The sequence below is a fragment of the Mus caroli genome, chromosome 13 (assembly GCF_900094665.2).
Source record: "Mus caroli chromosome 13, CAROLI_EIJ_v1.1, whole genome shotgun sequence".
Lineage (NCBI taxonomy): Eukaryota > Metazoa > Chordata > Mammalia > Rodentia > Muridae > Mus > Mus caroli.
In genome coordinates, this window is record NC_034582.1 from 112,455,528 (window position 1) to 112,471,619 (window position 16,092).

At 42.1% G+C, this 16,092-nt stretch overlaps 1 protein-coding gene across 1 annotated transcript in view; it reads right to left on the reverse strand.

Moving 5' to 3' along the window:
• Nnt (nicotinamide nucleotide transhydrogenase) overlaps positions 1 to 15,925 on the reverse strand; it is a 108,838-nt gene extending 92,913 nt beyond the window's left edge. Inside the window, exon 1 of the mRNA XM_029468546.1 lies at positions 15,906 to 15,925. The gene's annotated coding sequence lies outside the window, so the exon portion shown is untranslated. The remainder of the gene's footprint in view (positions 1 to 15,905) is intronic.
• Positions 15,926 to 16,092: the final 167 nt, after the last annotated feature.

Below are 16,092 nucleotides of genomic sequence, written 5' to 3' on the forward strand. Positions count from 1 at the left end.
CCTTCTATAAACATAGTGGTTAACTGGGTGGGCGTGGTTCACACCTGTAATCCCAGCACTTGGGAGGCTGAGGCAAAAGGATTGCCTGAGTTCAAAGTTAACATGAGCTACATAATGACTATTGAGCTAGCCAGCAAGAACTGTCCCCCAAAAAAAACAAACAAATAAAAAACCAACCCAGTCATTATTATTCTTGGCTAAAAGCTCCATCAGATAAGAGTCTTAGTAAAATCTAACAGTCATGCCAAGTGGCAAGTTTTAAAAGAACCAACCTTTTTTTTTTTTTTTATTTATTTATTTATTATATGTAAGTACACTGTAGCTGTCTTCAGACACACCAGAAGAGGGAGTCAAATCTCATTACAGATGGTTGTGAGCCACCATGTGGTTGCTGGGATTTGAACTCTGGACCTTTGGAAGAGCAGTCGGGTGCTCTTACCCACTGAGCCATCTCACCAGCCCAAGAACCAACCTTAAGACTGGGAGTGTGGCTCAGATGTAAAGCATTTGCCAAAAGGGGCAAGATGTTGAGATTAACTCAATTTTAGGATGACCAATCAAGAGTGTTTGATCCCAGGAAATAAATACATCAATGAATTAAGTGAACTGATGCTAATCAGTATTGACAAGAAGAAAACTGACACCAAACAGCCAGCACAATGTCAACTGACAATTGGATCTACTTAATAAAAGCACTTGTATTGGGAATTACTGTGAATATCTACCTAACTTTAGCTGGTCACAGTGGCATCCGCTCCTGGGGAGGCTGAGGAGGCTAGGAGTTGGAGACCAGCCAGATCAACACAGCATGGCTGCACCGCTTCAACTAATTCAGCTTTCTTGTGTGGTAAGTGCTAATTATAAGAATCTTTATCAATATAAAGATAAATGGTATCTTTGGGGGCCTGGGGAAATAATAAAGGATAGAGACTCCATTAGCATCCTAGGGCTTCAGTAACAAATTACCATGAGGGAGTTCAAGCTAGGCCACGCCAAAATACTCCTTTAACATATTTAAAGATTGCTCTTCAGGGAGACTGCAGAGAGAAGGGTAACTGAAAAGCTGCCCCTTTGGGGTTAGTTTGCATCTGCAGTCAGGGTAAACAGCAGATGCTTGCTAGCTTTCCCTGAGCACCCGTATCAGAAACTGAGGATCTGACACTGGCCCAGAGAAGAGACAAACGTGGCCTTCTGAAGACAGACTGTTACCTTGGAAACTTTATCAGCCTGATAACATGACCTTTAGATGGATGTATTTTTCTGCCTTAGCTCAAAATGCTTCTGAAGCTTTGATCCTCCTGCCTTTGAGTTTCATTCAGACTCACAGCATATGCCTTCAAAATCATAACAAAGCCTTCAGAAAGCAAAGAGCCCTCAGGATGGGCGTGGTGACTCACACCTGAAATCCTGCAGCAGAATGACCCGTGAGTTCCAGGCTAGCCAGAGTGAAGGCATAAAAGCCTGCCCCAAAGATAGATAGATAGATAGATAGATAGATAGATAGATAGATAGATAGATAGATAGACGGATAGATAGATAGATAGATAGATAGATAGATAGATGATTAGATAGATAGATAGATAGATAGATAGATAGATAGATAGATAGATGGATGGATGGATGGATGGATGGATGGATGGATGGATGGATGGATAGAGATATATGGATGGATAGATAGATAGATAGATAGATAGATAGATAGATAGATAGATAGATAGATAGATGATTAGATAGATAGATAGATAGATAGATAGATAGATAGATAGATAGATGAATGGATAGATAGATAGATAGATAGATAGATAGATAGATAGATAGATAGATAGATAGACGGATAGATAGGTAGATAGATAGTAGATAAGCAAATAATTTCAGAGTATAGGGAAGAGACTAAACATACAGTTCTATATAGTACAGCACTTATACTTCTGAGCATTTATTCCAGGGAAATAGGAATTTATTCTCTCACCAAAACCTAAAAGTGAAAGTTGGTAGTAATTTAATCTAAATGTTCCTGCTGAATAGTGACTGGCTAAATGAACTGTTAGCTTGGAAATCATTGTGTATGACTACCGTGAAATACTGCTGAACAAACAAAAGGGAAAAACAGCACATATAACTTGGATGAATTTCAATTATGCTAAAAGATAGCCAATTTCAAAGGAATTCCATTTCTACAGCAGTTTTAAAAATACAAAATTGTGGAAATTCAGAGTACATTCATGGTTAGCAAGGTTTAAAGAAGAGGTGGGAATTTCGAAAAAAGTAGATGTGACTGTGAACAGGAAACTGAGGGGCCCCTGTGGCGGTAGAGTTGTCCTGTGATTTTTGTAAGGGTCGAAGATTCGAAGAAAAATGATACCCTGGACTAAAATAGAATGTAAATGCAACAAGTGTTTTATTCAGAAGTCCAACATGCTGGGGACCCCCATTATCAAGACAGACAACCAAGTGAGTTCAAAGACCTGATTTAAAGCACATTAGGGGAATTCTGGAGTAGGTGACCTCTATCTTAATCTGTTGGGTACATCTCTAGGGACATTCCCTGACCAGGGTGTAGGGGCTAGAAATTTGCTGGGGAAGTCTGGAAACTGTTGCTGACCCATTGTCCTTGCCTCAGGCCAGGTGGCTGCACGGTCTCTGATAGCAGGGCAGTTTTATGACTAGCTGCCTGAAACCTGTTTTTTGTTTTTTGTTTTTTGTTTTTTTTTTGTTTTCCTAGTAACTGACTTGCCTGGCTTGCCTGGATTTGCCTAGTTCTTAGGCCTAGTCTCTTAAACTGTGATCTGAAGCCTGTGTGAAGCTCTCCTATAACTTTGCCGGATGTTAATATTGTGAGATGCCAGGAAACAAGGGCAGTTTTCTCTTTTAAACCGCACAACTGTGTGGGAATCTATGACAACCTCAAAGTAAGATGCTTAATTAAAAGGCTGAGTATAGAAGGTATAGTTAAATACTAATGGTAGAATCTAGGAAGAAAAACGTATGAACCTATGTTTGTTTGTTTGTTTGTTTTAATTTGCTGAATTCTTACATAGTCTCTTAGTAAAGTTAGAAAAAAATAATATATATATAATATATTAACTCTTACACTTATCCTGAGACTAAATTCCAAAGAGTCTCACAACTCAAGGGATAAATATAACAAAATTATTCTAAGTACTCAGAAGTGCCTCTTTACCTGTGGTTTGTTTCTCATCCATGGGGCTTTCCAGAAGTAGTAATAAGGAAACATTGCTGGTTCAGGAAGCCATCCTGAGCTTGGAGACAAGGATTTTTACAACTCTCTGCCTTCCACCCCATCTTTATTCAGTGTTTCCAAAGATTATCTGTCCCAGTGGTGATTAAATTCCTCTCCCTGCTGGTCTTTTTCTCCACAGAGTGGTCAAGGTTCATTCTCTAGGGATTACATGTCTCAAGCATTCCACACTAAATGACACATCAGCTGCTACATCCTCCTGCTTCTGGTAGAGGGTCAGGAGCATCCTCTGTTGTCCCTAGCTTTTGAGGAGGGGACAAAGTGCTGTGGCTTATGGAATTAACTCAGTTGTTTTAAAATAGTTTGAGGGTGGGGGATACCTACTTTAGGGGCTTAAACCTCAGAAATCTGAAATTCACTTACAGACCCATATCGATTGTTAGGAATGTTATGTTTCCTAATCTCTATGATAGGTATAAGACTATAAAAGCATAAGCCATTGTTGTAGTTTGAAGATGAAGCACCACTCCATAAAAAACTTGTGTATTGAAGGCCTGGTCCTCATCTGGGTGCCATATTAAAAGGTATGGGTTATAAAGCATGCTAACTTCATGGATGGGTTAATCCACTGATGAGTCCATACTGCATGAGTTGCTAAGAAGCAGGGAAGAGGTGGATCATTTGGAAGGATGCCTTTGAAGGCTATGTCTTGTCCCAGGGCCCTTTGTGTGTTTATCTTTGCTTTGAAAGGACCCTGAGATAAAAAGTTTTGTCCTTACATGATGCAGGAACAATAGAGCCAAGAGCCCGCAGACGGATACCTCTAGAACTGTAATCCAAAATAAATCTGTCCTCCTTTAAGCTGATTTACTCATGTACCTTTGACAGTAATGAAAAGCTGGCCAGCACAGGCATCCCACGGGACAGAAGAATAACAGCTATATGATGCTTAAAAGTTTACACAGCAGTGTGAAATGTATTACTATCATATTATTTTTTCTATTGCTAGGAAGGGACACCATGACCAAGGAAACTTAAAGAAAAGTTTATGGGGGCTTGCAGTTTTAGAGGGTGAGTCCATGACCATCATGGCCAAGAGCACGGCAGTAGGCAGGCAGGCAGGCATGGCAGTAGCTGTGAGCTTATATCCTTATCCTCTAGAAGGAGACAGAGAGGAGTTGCATGGGCTTTTGAAACCTCAAAGTCTTCCCAGTAACACAACTCCTCCAACAAGGCCACACCTCCTAATCCTTCCCAAAATGTTCCACCAACTGGGAAACATTCAAATAAATAAGCCTATGGGGACCACTCATTCAAACCACCACAATTACCTTGTTTGATTATTTCAGTGACTATGAAATGGGTATTGCCTAGTTCTGTCTTAAGAAAAAGAAATTATGACCGGATGCATCTAAAGCAGTGGTTCTCAACCCTTTGGGGAGGAGGAGGCGGGTCACATATCAGATACTCTGCATATCAGATATTTGCATTACACTTCATAAAAGTAGCAAAATTACAGCTATGAGGTAATGATTTTAATGAACTAACGTTATGTTTAGGAGTCACCACAACCTGAGAAACTGTATTAAATGGTTGCAGCATCAGGAAGATTGAGAACCACTGGTCTCAGGTCACAACCTCAAAAAAATAGAGGAGACTTAATTTTAGTTCCAAGTTTGCTGACCCCTGGAAAGAAAGTCTATTCCAGGAGAGAGTTGAGGTTTGAATGAGAAAATAAATACTAACCCATCATTTCATATGAAATAATACCTTCTCACAGAAGACTTAATAAGCCGCACAAGGTTGAGGTGTGTGTCTTCCCACTTAGAATCCCAATTTTGCCATTGTTTTAATGTTTATAACTCTGTATCTCACTCTAGTCGGACTGCCAAAGCAAAAGATCGGCTGGGTGGCTTATAATCAATGGAAAAGAATGGCTCACATCTGTGCAGACTGTGAAGTCCTAGGTCAAAGCACAGGTAGATGTGTTTGGTGCCTGATGAGGAATGTGTGTTCCCTCATAGAGAACTATAATTTCACATAGCAAAAGGAACAATTGCCTCTCTGCCTCTCTCTCTCTCTCTGTCTTTCTCTCAATCTCTCTCTCTCTCTCTCTCTCTTTTTCTCTCTCTGCTCTTTTATAGGGACATTAATCCTATTCATGAGCCCTTATGACTTAATCACCATCCCCAATGCACCATTCCTTAAAACTATTAATATTTCAATATATTGAGGTGTGGTCTAGGAACCTCTGGCATCTAATCTCAGATTGGCCTTAGCTGTAGCCAGCAGGCTTCCTGGAGCACTTCCCTTTCCTAATCAGCTTCCTTTCCCAAAGCAGCTTTTCTGGCCTCCTATCCCCCACTGCTGACATCACCTGCTTCGTCTATCATCATTCCATTAACGTTCATCCATTCATCCCTCAGTGCCTTGCCTTTACAGCTTCCACAGTTCTGTACCTTGCCTATGTAGCTCATGTCAACCTAGCAGCTAGGCTCAACCCTGTGACCCTATACAGCCTCTGCAGCTCAGTACCTCTAGTTGCTCTCCAACAGGGTTCATTACTATCTAAACACTGCAGCTATGACTCTCTGCATCTCTATCAGCTCGCTGTCTCCTCCATTGAGGCCACTGAACATCCTCCATGGCCAGCCAATGGTCAGCTGTCATGGGAAATCAGGAATACTTTGCAAATTGCAGCCAACAAAACCAAGGCAGCTTGTGACTTTATTGTTAATTAATAAATTTGGGCATTGTGGAAAGATATAAACATGTCTGACTTTGTTTCTGACATAGTGCAGGAGGGGTATAAATTTCAGTCTACCTTATGTTATAATTATGTATCTGTCTAATTTCTGCATTTACATGTAAGTTCTTTGATGGCTTCCATTTTGTCAGGATATTGTCAGGATATTGACAGGGTTTCTATATCTAAAAGAATGTCTGGATTCATTATGCAGTCCACAGATACTTCTTAAAACTAAGAAAACATGTGAGCATAGTATAGTAGTTAAGACAGAAGCAAAGGGGGCTGTGTTTATGTCTCCACAGTTAAGAGAACTGGCTGCTCTTTCAGAGGACCAGGATTCAATTACCAGCATTCACATGGTAGCTCACACTCTGTAAGTCCAGTTCCTGGGGATCCCAACCCTGTTTAGGGCCTCTGGTAGCACTAGACATGCAAGTGGTACATGGACACACAGGCTAAAATTCATACACATTTATATGATTTATTAATTTTTATTCTATGTGCATGGGTGTTTTGCCTGAACGTATGTCTACGCGAGGATGTCATATCTCTGGACCTAGAATTACAGATAGTTGTGAGCTGCCTTGTGGGTACTGGGAATTGAACCCAGATCCTCTGGGAACAGCAGCAAGTGCCCTGAACTGCTGAGCCATCTCTCCAGCCCTGACACTAAAAGAAAACTTTTTGAAATAGAATTCACTGATTTTGAGCATGTTAACCGAAAGGTAAGTGAGTAGACTGAGCTAGAGAGATATGGCGACAGAACACACCAGGAACAAGAAGACCCTGTGGTTGATACTTATATATTAAACATGATACTCCTCTTCCTTTAATGCAAAGCTTGGACTCTGTTCATTATCTGATTGATGAGTATTTCCAGCTATTACATCACCTCCTGCTGGCCAGCAAGCACTCAGGTCAATTAGTTGACCTGTGGAATTGGAATATTGAATATGGTAATTATTCATTCCTAATGTCCTCTAAACTTTTCTACTCATGTAGCACAGGTTCTGGCTACCCCTTTATGTCCAGGGTCCTCATTTCTGACTTCTACTCCCACATTTTCCGTCTATCACCTGCCTTTCTTCCTCAACCCTTCTCGGTCTAGCCTTAACCATGAGCAGTTTTTCAGCCCTTTCTGTCTTAGCTGCATAAGCAACTGCAGTCCCATTAACGGGCTCTTCAGTTATGATCAGGTGGTCAGGGGCGATGTGGAGGCTTCTCTATAAATCTCTAGCACCCAGCTGGGCAGTGGTGGCACACCCCTTTAATCCCAGGACTTGGGAGGCAGAGGCAGGTGGATTTCTGAGTTCGAGGCCAGCCTGGTCTACAGAGTGAGTTCCAGGACAGCCAGGGCTATACAGAGGAAACCCTGTCTCGAAAGACAAAACAAAACAGAAAACAAACCAACAAAAGTAAATAAATAAATAAATCTCTATCACCCAGCCTCAGCTTTGGTCTCAGCAGCAGCCAGCAGGTCTCCTGTGGGCGCTTCCTTTCCCAGAGCAGACGTTTTCTCTTTCCTAAAGATCCCTGTTTGGTAAGTCTATCCTGCTCAGTCTTAGCATCCTCATCTCTTCCTTTCTTATTGAGGACAAGGAGGTCATTCCTGCACTACCCACATCTGTTTCTATTTCTTTCTTTTTTTTTTTTTTAAGATTTATTTATTTATTATTATATGTAAGTACACTGTAGCTGTCTTTAGACACACCAGAAGAGGGCGTCAGATCTCATTACGGATGGTTGTGAGCCACCATGTGGTTGCTGGGATTTGAACTCTGGACCTTTGGAAGAGCAGTTGGGTGCTCTTGCCCACTGAGCCATCTCACCAGCCCCCATCTTTCTTTTTTTTTTTTATTATTCTTTTTATTAAGCTTTATTTTATGTATATGAGTACACTGTAGCTGTTTTCAAACACATCAGAAGAGGGCATCAAATCCCATTACAGATGGTTTTGAGCCACCATGTGAATGCTGGGAATTGAACTCAGGACCTCTGGAAGAGCAGTCAATGCTCTTAACCACTGAACCATCTCTCCAGCCCCTCTATTTCTTAGTGCTCGAATTTTCTCCCTTCTGTCTGCCACCTGGTCTCTGAATCTGTGTTTTACTCCTTCAATGTTGACCCTTTCCCCTGGGGAATTCCACTGCTTTGTTTGTCTTTAGCTGCCATACTCAGGTCTGTGTGATTTTGTTTCTTTTTAAGATTAAATAAAACTATCTACATTTTCTATATTTCCTAATACTCTGTTACTTGCAACCAAATTACTCACAAATCTATATTATTCTGACAGCTATTAGAATGTCATTGAGTTGCCTCCTTGCTGATTTGTCATAAGAAATACATCATCTTAGTGAGACTAGGCTGTTTGTGTCAGTGTGAGCCCATTACTCTGGAGGTCTTGTGGATTATTTAAGGTTGTAGGGACAGCCACTAAGAATGGGTCTTGAGCAAGTTAATTTCCTGAGCTACGGAGCTTAATTTTCTCATCATTGTGACTAACCACCTGGCAGCAGCAATTTAGAGGGGGAAAGAGTTTGTTTCGGTTTGTGATTTGAGACGGCTCAATCCACCTGGGTAGGGAAAGCACAGCACTGTTCACGGCAGTGGGAGCAAGTGACTGAGGATCCACACAGCTTAATGACCAGGTTAGGAGTACTTGGGCCAGAAGCAGGGCTGAATACAAACCTCAAGTTGCACTCCTAAGGTCAATGTCCACCAGCTAGGCATCAGCTGACAACCAAATATTCAAACACATTCGCTATCTTAGTGTGGATTTTATTACTGGAAAAAACACCATGACCAAGGGAACTCTTAGAAATGCAAACATTTGGGGAGGGTATGGGAGACTTTTGGGATAGCATTTGAAATGTAAATGAAGAAAATACCTAAAAAAAAAAAAAAAAAAAAAAAAAAAAAAAAAAAAAAAAAAGAAAGAAAGAAAAGAAATGCAAACATTTGATTGGAGCTGGCTTACAGTTTCAGAGGTTTAGTCCATTATCATCCTGGCAGGAAGCATGGCTGCATCCAGGCAGACATAATGCTGGAGAAGGAGCTAAGAGCTCTGCATCTCGGAGAAACTGCACTGAGCGGAGCTCCAAAGCCCACCCCTACAGTGATGCACTTTCTCCAACAAGGCCACACCTCCTAATAGTGCCAATTCCCAAGGGCAAGCATATTCAAACTGAGCCTATGGAGAAGCACTTCATATTCAAAGCCTTATATTCCATATATACATACACATGTATACATATATATATGACAATAGAATAGAATATGGTACTTACTTTATAGGGGTTTTTGAATATTAAATGATATAATCCATTTAATACAAGTATTTACTTGAAACAAGTGCTATATAAGTATATAAATACTAGCCATAACTATTGCTGTTATGTTCTCTCAATATGCATATTTAAACGCAGTAAAATTTTATGTGCATCAGATTCTCAAAGTTAGTTGCTTATTCCATTGCTTAATGGCTTCAGGTAAGAATCATCCAATGTAGCACTGCAGTGCTTAGTGGCAGGCAAGGGTTACACTTATGTATTCTTGAATTCTACTGTCTGATATTTCTACAACTGACCCTCTTGGCGTCTTTTTCTTTAAACTTCTGCTTTATGGTAGCTTCTTTCAACTGCAGTTCTAGGGAAATAAAGAAAGGAAAACTTTCTTCTTCAATGAAGCTGTTAAATATGATGTCTCTTTTCCTGCCTTTACACATATGAAGCCCTAACCCACACGTGGTCCTCTGAGCTTTAACACTTAAACAGTTATGCCCATTGAACGATTCTTCTTGGACACTTCAGAGGTCAAATGGAATGTCCAAATGGAATAAAAATCCCTGTGTTCCTGAACCTATGCCATCTGATATTCCAGTTTTCGTTGGGACACCAATCCAGAATCCCGAGAGATATCCTTATCTATGACCTCTTACTAAAGCATAATGTACAATCCGGCAATTCCTCATTGGAAATTCACTGAATTTGCTCCACTACCCCCAATAAACTCCCACCACATTGTAGCCACCATATTGTTCTATGTGAATTTCTATAACCAACACCAAATAGGTTTGTAGGTTCCTAAGACATATCAATTACATACTCTCTATCTCATATGCATATGATTAGCTCCTTGAACTATATCTAGCCCATAGCAGCCATGCAAGAATATCTGCTGAGGGCATGAACATGTGAATGAACATATTTTTAATCTCATGGCATTTATAATGCAGTAAAGAGATCAACATTAAACAAGATCAGTAGATCCTGAAGAGATCTCAGGCAGTGTTCTTGTCCAGAGGAGAGTCTTCCCTGATCCAGAACTCTCCGATGTTTACTGGCTGAAGTTACAGAGGGCCCAAGAGACCAGGAGAGGAAGATAATTAACACAAATGAGACCCATGAGGACAAACACACCAGCTAATTCTTCTTCTCTTCCTTAATGATACCTCTATTCACTGATAAAGGTATTTAGGTTGCCGGGGTGGTTTGATTTACCTAGGAATAATGTAGTAAGATAAAGCAAGGATTATTGAGTTGGGAGAACTTCTGTCTTGGTGACAAATTAACTGAGAAACAATTTAAATAGGGAAGATTTCTGAATTATCAGAGTTCACGGTCTGCTGGCTTCATTGCTTTAAGACCCACAGCAAGTCAGAAATCCCATAGAGGAAAAATGCCAGGGAAAAGGTAGTCAGCTTGTATGAACCAGGAAGGAAAAGAGGGGGTCCAGGAAGGATCGAGAGCAAGATAGACCCCAAAGTCCTATCCTCAAATGACCTAATTCTTCTGGCTAAGCCTCATCCTCTAAGTTCCATTATCCCCCAGAATAGTTCCCTCCAGCTGGGGGCCAAGGTTCACAGAGATGTGTGAGCGTGTGTGTTGAATCATCAGTTTGTATTCCTGTTCCACTCCAGAAGCTGATTTCCACATGGATGCAAAATGTTTTAAACTTGTTTCTAAGAGTCCCCAAAGTCTCTTCAGTTCCAACATTGTCCAAAAACCAAGACGACTTTTTAGCTGAATTTCCTTATAAAATAGAGATCACTTTAATCCAGTATAAAATGGCACAGAGTAAATATCCCCATTCAAAAAAAGAACAGAGCTGGAGAATAGAAAACAGGGCCATGGTAAAAGCAAAACCCTGATGTGTAAATACTAAGTCTCATAGGTCCATGTCTGGCGTGATGTAAGTAAGCTCTCAAGTGTCTTCTTGCCTACATGGTCTTTTGTTTGCGTACGGGAAGTAATGTGTGTGAAATGAGGGGTGTGTGTGTGTGTGTGTGTGTGTGTGTGTGTGTGTGTGAGAGAGAGAGAGAGAGAGAGAGAGAGAGAGAGAGAGAGAGAGAGATGCATCATGTGTGGGGTTATTGACACGCATCCTCTCCGCCATTGGGGAGGCAGAACTCGGAGAGTTTGCGCTTATCCCGCATGGGAAGACAAAGGAAGGCAATGAGTATCCCATCATTTCCCACCTTATTTCTTTAAGGCAGGATCTCTCCCTGAACCTAGAGCTCACAATTTTTTGTTCAGGCCAGCAACTAGCAAGCCCCAGCACCATCCTGTCTCCATACCTCTCAGTGCTGCAGTTACAGAATCCCAATCTTCCCATTCCTGTGCATGAAATAGCAAGCACCTTTAACCAGTTAGCATCTCTCCTGTCTTCTAGTGTTTTTCTTGTCGGGGTTGGGAGATGGCGCTGGCTATGCGTCTTTCCTGCTGCTTCTCTCAGCGGACATTCTACATTTCTGCCATCTCCAGCTTCCTGGGGTCTCCAGCACATTGGCTTCAAAATCACTTGCAGCTTCAAAATCGCTCTCCTGGTTTTCTCAGCTTTACACGCTGAAATATGGGCAGAAGCTACTGGGAAGATTGTGTCTTTTTTTTTTTTAAAGATTTATTTATTTATTATATGTAAGTACACTGTAGCTGTCTTCAGACACTCCAGACGAGGGAGTCAGATCTCATTACGGATGGTTGTGAGCCACCATGTGGTTGCTGGGATTTGAACTCTGGACCTTTGGAAGAACAGTCGGGTGCTTTTACCCACTGAGCCATCTCACCAGCCGGGGTCTTGTTTTTTGATTTTGCCTTATTTTGGTAAGTGGATAATGAAATGTCATTAGTTTTAATTTTTAGTAACTAGTGGTTAATTGAGAAGTTTTCACGAACTTAAATGCTCTCTGTATATTCTCATCAGCGAACTATCTGTTCATACAGGCTTTTTCTCCTTCTATTAATGTGATATTTCCATTCTCTAGCTGGATATTTTTTATAGTTGGCTTATGACAGTTCTTCATATTTTCCTAGTTACATGTCTTTTATTGGGTATGTGGCTTGCAAATATTTCCTCCTTCATAGTTATGAAAATTTTCTTTTCTTTTCTTTTTGCTTTTTCGAGACAGGGTTTCTCTGTATAGCCCTGGTTGTCCTGGAACTCACTTTGTAGACTAGGCTGGCCTCGAACTTAGAAATCCGCCTGCCTCTGCCTCCCGAGTGCTGGGACTAAAGGCGTGCGCCACCATGTCCGGCTATAAAAATGTTCTCATTAGCTGGGCTTGAAGGGTGCTCTGGTGAAGCTGAAGTCAGCTTTGAAAGCTGGCCTTCATTACTGTCACTATAATGATGATTTATGGTAAGGCAAGCCTATTGTGAATGAATAGTTACAGTTTGAAGACTGTGAGGACCAAGAACCTACAACAGTGCTTCTCAACTTATCTGATGCTTTGACCCTATAACCTAGTTCCTCATGCCACCAAGATGTGGTGGTGCACACCTTTAATCCCAGCACTCAGAGGGCAGAGGAAGACAGATCTCTGAGTTCCAGGCCAGCCTGGTCTACAGAGTGAGCTTCAGGCCAGCCTGAACTACACAGAGAAACCTTGTCTTGAAAAACCAAACCAGGGCTGGAGAGATGGCTCAGAGATTAAGAGCACTGATTGCTCTTCCAGAGGTCCTGAGTTCAAATCCCGGCAACCACATGGTGGCTCAACCATCTGTAATGGGATCTTATGTCCTCTTCTGGTGTATCTGAAGACAGCTACAGTGTAGTCATAAATAAAATAAATAAATCTTCAAAACAAAACAAAAAACAAACAAATGAAAAAACTTCATGTTGTGGTAACCCCTAACCATAAAATTGTTTTGTTGCTACTTCATAACTGTAATTTTGCTATCATTATGAATTGTAAATGCAACATAAATGTAATGTAAATATTTGATATGCGAGGTATCTTAAATGCAATCTCTGGGAAAGAGTCCTTTGATCCCAAAGAGATCTTGACCCAAAAGGTTGAGAACCGCTGACCTAGAAGTACCAATAAGGCACCACCTACCTTCAAAAGGATATTTAAGTAGAGAAATAGTTTTAAAAAATTCTAGTAATCTGACAAGCAAGGCGCAATGATGGTATCCTCTCAGAGCACAACCCTGTCGAGGGGAAATCTAGGCAGCTTAAGGAAGTGTTCCTGAAGAACACTGTCTAAGATCACTTAGGGGAAACTCTCTTTGTTCTAGTTAGTAGCATGACCTTTCTGATAGTGCACACTACACTTTCCATCCTCTCTGAATGGAATCCGTCGATTTGCCACCAATCCATAAGCATCGTACAAATGAAGAAGAGGAGCTTTTCTAGTGATCTTCAGTGAGCCCCTCATGGCTCTCATACGTTTTCACAAGGCCTTTTACTGTAGTGACCAGAAGTACAGCATTACAACGGTCCCTAGAAGGATCTGAGTTTCTGTAATATCCTGGCATATGCCCCAGAGGATATGAGGACTTATATAAATGAAATGATAAAGCCTCTTAAAACAGTAGCGGATACATACTAATAATTATTATCATTGATAACTGCTGGTTTGCAAAACATCCTGTTTATCACAAATTAAATTCATTCATGCTACCCCTGAGTCCATCTCTCATATTCCCTAAGCATAGAGCTAAAACTAAACACCAGGGAATGGGAGGTGGCCTAGGATGTCTGAGTTAACCCCTCTGGTGCAAGGAGCTTATAAATATTCCTGATATCAGCATGGATGCTCACCTAGTAAAATCTCTGTGTTAGAAAAGGTGGTTATCCACCATGAAAGCTTTAACCAGAGAGCTGGCAGTAGCAGAGGACAAGCTTAGCACCCACAAAGCCCCATGTTCAATTTTAGTACCCCTCCCCACCAAAAAAAAGACCCACAAAAAATTTTGTTAGAAGGAAACAAAAGGACGGTAATCAGAAGCCTGACACAGATGAAGCCTGACAACTGACTCAGTAAGAACACCCAGGCTATCTCACTTTCGGATTCTGAACAGTTTGGGGTCCTTTCTACATAGGGAATAAGGTCAAGCAAGAAGCAACTGCTGAGCCAGGCATGGTGCTAATGCTGCTAATCACAGCACCTGGGAGGTGGAAGCAGGTGGAGCCAGTGTTCAAAGCTGGCCTCAGCTCCACTGAAGCCATCCTGAACAGCAAGCAGACTTCAGTCTCAAAAATTAGCTGGCTTCTGGTGGAGGTGAGAGTATGGGGGTTTGATGGGAGGTGGGAAGGACCTTTAACTTCAAGGGGCTGGCCACGGCCACGAGGAGTTTGGCCATGCTCCAGTGAGTATCTGGGCCACTCAAATTGGACTTAATGTTTTTATTTTTTCCTCTTTTTTCTTTGATGAGGGCACAAGAGTGGTAGGGTGGACCTGGGAATAATGGGAAGCAAGTTTGATCGGAGTGCATTGCATGAAATTCCCAAATTAAGAAAAATGTTACAATGAGGAAATTTTTTTAAAATGTCAAACAAAAATAAGTGACTGAGAAGTGGCTGCTGCCCACAGTCAGAGACATTTCAAAATGCCAGCAGCAGCATCTTCATCCAATTTTAAACTGAAATATTGTACAATATTAATCAAGAGCACACAAATCATTCACTCATGCTTGCCCCCAATAAACCATATTTTCTTGTTGATTTACATGAAGGCATGTTTCACAAGGTTGATTTAAAAAAAAGGTTCATATGGACGTCTTGGCCCTATTTAAAATGATACTGTAAATAAAAATCAGAAAAACATTAAGCCCTCCTTAAATCACAGAGTTAACCTCAGAATTCTGGAGATGGGCCAATGCAACAGTAAGGACAACTATTTTTTCGTTTTTCATTATTTACATTCACCTTTCACTCGGCATTAGCACCATCAGCCCCATCAAAAACAATTTACAGGTAATTACTGGAATTGTGCTGTGCAATGCAGCAGCCAGTAACTACTTGTAGCTCGGGAGCATTCTAAATGGGCCTGATTCCCAATGAGATGGGCTTTGAGTGTAAAATACACATTAGACATCAACTAATTTTCAAAGAGAGAGAGAGAGAGAGCGAATTTCCATTCACATTTAACATTAATTACATGTTGCAAAGATACCATCTGGGCGTATAGGAGTAAGGACATTAAAATTAATCTCACCTGCCTTTCATTTAAGGCGGTTTCTGCACATCGACGATCACTTAAATGGTTTGCAATTTTTGCTTTTGCTCGCGTGCTTTTTTTTTTTTTTTTAATTGGATCGCGACGGTAAAAGGTGCAAGAGGGGAGAAGCGGACGTGCAAATAGAAGGCGAGTGGAATTTTCTAAGAAGTTCCTGGAGGACAGCGGAGGCGGCTCTGTGGACTTGACCTAGTGTGTGTGTGTGTGTGTGTGTGTGTGTGTGTGCGCGCGCGCGCGCGCGTGTGTGAGTGCTAACACCTAGCGGGAACTGGGAGGCGGGCGCAGTGGCGTTCTGGTCGCAGGTCGCACTCCCCGCTCCCCCCCCCCTCCCCGGGCAGACGACAGGGCTGCGTCCCCGGCCCCCTTCGCCGCCAGGCCTCGGGGTTCGGCCGGAGCGCTCTCCCTGTGCACACCTGCGCGCCCACTGAGGTGCGCGTCGGCGAACCCTGGCGCGGCGCCCAAGCCCCCTCCCCCCGGATGATTTCCTCGCCACCAACCGTCAGTCTCGCACTTTTCTCCGGAGGGACCAGCGAGGAGGTCGGAGTGGCCCGGTAAGCGTCCCCCCTCGCCCACGACTGTCCCTCAGCCCGACCCCCGAGAGCCCAGACCACCGAACGCGGCCGTCAGCGGAGCCGCCAGCTAGTCCGGACGCCGCTGGTCCAAGCGGCGGGGGTAAGCCGCGGC